Below are 3,483 nucleotides of genomic sequence, written 5' to 3'. Positions count from 1 at the left end.
AATTAGATTTGGGCTTATTCAATGAATAACAATTGTTTATTTAAAGGTTAAATTCCTCTCTTTTGGGCCTTGTGTGAGAGTTGGTGGCCAATAGAAGTGGGTACGACATACTGAACCCAGCTCCCCCTCACATGAACTACCCCAATTGTGAAGGCCCGTTTGCCTTATTTAAATAATTGTATTAGGTTAATTATATTAGTCTAACCTAATTAAAAATTGAATTAGCAACATAATTAACTTTTAAAATATATGAAATTTATTTTTCATTTAATATTTTAAAGTTAATTTTAGAAAAACACTTAGTTAACGATATATATTCTAGATAGTTATTTCTAGTACTCATTGTATTTTCTAATATTTAATTAGGATAATATCATAGATTGTGAAATTAATTGTTTAATAATTAATTTTTGTACAATCTAAGTTAAGTATATTTTTCCTCGTATTAAACTAGAATTAATAATTAAGTCTCCTCTATACTTAATTATTTATTTCTTTAATTTAATACATTTAATTAAATTGAAAATTTCAATATCTAAGTTTATTTTCATCATGATACTTAAAATATTGTTATTTTCATGATATTTAATTAAATAGAAAATTATTTTAAGTGGGAAATTTTTCTTTAAAATTTCAGAATAACTTAAATTTGAATAATTTTTAAAATATATTTTGTTTTATTTTATTAATCTTTTTCCCACAATTTCGAAATTGCATCACTTTGATGCAAGAAATTCGAATTTTATTTGAAAAATAGATTAAAGTTGGAAATTATTTATTTTAATTTTGGACCAACTTAAATCAATGATTTTTTCATTTAATGATTAATTAAAATAAATGAACTCAAATATATTATAATTAGAAAAAGAATTAATTAGTCAACGAAAGTCTAGATAGATATTATCTGTTTTGCTTGAAGTATTTTTCTAGTGATATTTAATTAAATAGAAAATTAATATTTAAGTTGATTCTTAATCATGATACTTAAATATTTGAAATTTTTCTTAAATATTTAATTAAATAGGATAATTACATTTTTGTTAAAAATTAATTTTGGGCCAACATAAAATTAGAATAATTTTTCTAGAATTTATTTTTATTTTATTTTAAAGCATTTTTCGAAAGTAGTATTCTTATATACTTCAATTTTTCGAAATGCAATATACATTTATAGAAAATTAAATTTGAGTTGTAAATTAATTTAAATTAATTTTGAAACAACTTAAATTAAATAATTTTCTTAATATTTATTGGAAATTATCAATAAGATGGAAATAATTCAAGTTATTTTCATATCCATCTAAGTATAATTTATAAATATATATCAGTTAAATAAATATATATTTAAAATAAATAATAGAAGAAAATACACTTTAAATAATGAGATTTATTATTAGGACATTCGATCTCCATTGTTGGTTCTACATAGTTCTTGTTTTAGTGAGTAATCCTCCCTAATGGAGGAATGTTCATTAGCAATTTAACGCAGTAGAATCTCGAAAGATAAGTATTATTTCTACGTGTTTTATATTAGTATTGATCACCCTAATGGTGGCGACTGTATTTGAGTTACAAAAGTATGAAACAATGGTGGAAGCTCATAAGATAAAATAGCCTTGACTCTCGCCTAAACGGGACAACGCTGGATTCCAATCTTGATCGAATAAAAAGTTGCTAGAATGTTTATCATTTTAGATGAGCTGACAACTCTATTCAATGGATGGTATGACTGACTCTCGCCTAAATAGGACACTGATATCAGTTTGTTGAAGACCTTGGAAATTATTTAGGATTGTACGTTTTAGTATTTTCACTTGTCATTCCTACTTGCTATGTGTTTAATAATTTCTGAATTGTGTATGAATTTATATTGAACCATGTTATTTTCTATTATTAAATTGTAGTTTAATTTCGAATCTTTATTCTTGGTCTAACATGGTTTGTTGTTCTAATGAGATAAATCCCTAATGGATTGTCAACATTAGACAAACATAATAGTGTTAGATCTGGAAAGATAAATATTGTAAATGCAACATCAAGTTGTTCATCAATTGATGACACCTTAGACTAATATTTATAATATGAAACAAGAAGATTGTATAAATAAGATTACTTTGACTCTCGATAATCGGAGCATCATTGGATTCTTATTTAAATATGAAATTATCGTAATTCCTCTTACCTTATTCATTTCGAATTAGCTCAATAACATATCATTGGATGAATGGTCTATAAATCATTTCATGTCATTCTATATTTTCTCTTAAGAAATTAAATGACGCATTTGATTATATTCCAAAAATTCCATCCCAAAATGATATAAATCCTCGATCTTCAAAATCTCCTACTTGTATGGGCAAATAAGATTAGAGTTAAATTAGTAGTGGTGGTCCAAGAAAGAATTACTCATGTATATTTGGTATAAATTTAAGTCTTTCCCTTTAAATTTTAGATTCCAAATAATTTTTTAATACAATACAGTTTTACTTTCACAAGTGTTTAATAACCATTTTCTATCAATGGATTCAAACTGTATGGAATATGAGTTTAGTATTCTGTGACAAGGATCCACTTACACTATTCGAAGAACTCTTTAATGTAACTAAACCTAAGTCTTCAAAAGACTACGACCACATTTTATTAAATCAATGGCATTTGTATCTTGTTCATAGTGGTTTTGACAAGATCAATCTCTGCAAAGAGTTAATATGCCTATATCCACTGAAAGTAAGTTCATCTCATTCGCAGATGGATGTACATTCATGGATGGATATGAGTTTTTCGTTGTATTCTTAAAACGATCACTCTAGATTTTACCTTATGCAAAAGAAATTTGAAATGTTTGAAAAATTTCATGAATTTCTAGCAATGGTGATAAACCATTAAGGTAAGTGGTTAAAGATCTTGCGAACTGATAGGGGTGGAGAAATAGTTAGTAGATATGCAGTTCAAAGATCATTATGTTTATTTTTGAATTATATCAAAACTTACCTCCGCAGAAATTCGAGTTGCATATTGATGATTAGTTACTAGTCGTTGCCGAAGTCCTTCTATGGTAATACAATTTCAGAATGATGCAATGGTTGGGTACTTTGTGTAAATCATTACTAGATTCATGGATGACCTAATCAAAATCTTAAGAAAAGCTAGAACTGTTAACCATGGTTTGCATGTTTGTTAGCTATTCTAAGTGATTAGGCGTGGACCATCCCATACTCATTTGATAAGAAAGTGTTTGTTCAAACAAATACTACTATTCTAAGAGAATGACTAAGTCTGAAAATAAAGTAGCAAATAAAGGAGATATTTTTTTTTCTTGATTCCAAAAGTGTTCTATCATCTTTACATGATGATCCCACTGCCTATGTTGTCTTGACACAACCGAAAAGGTTAATTCCATTTAGTTTTCTTAGACATAATTCACGGTACCTTGTCGTAGTGGGAGGGTTTCAAGGAACTCACCTCTTATGACTTGGAAGACAC

Source organism: Cannabis sativa, chromosome 5, assembly GCF_029168945.1.
Source record: "Cannabis sativa cultivar Pink pepper isolate KNU-18-1 chromosome 5, ASM2916894v1, whole genome shotgun sequence".
In the NCBI taxonomy this organism is placed as follows: domain Eukaryota; kingdom Viridiplantae; phylum Streptophyta; class Magnoliopsida; order Rosales; family Cannabaceae; genus Cannabis; species Cannabis sativa.
The sequence above is the reverse complement of the archived record's forward strand: the minus strand, read 5'-3'. Positions refer to the sequence as shown.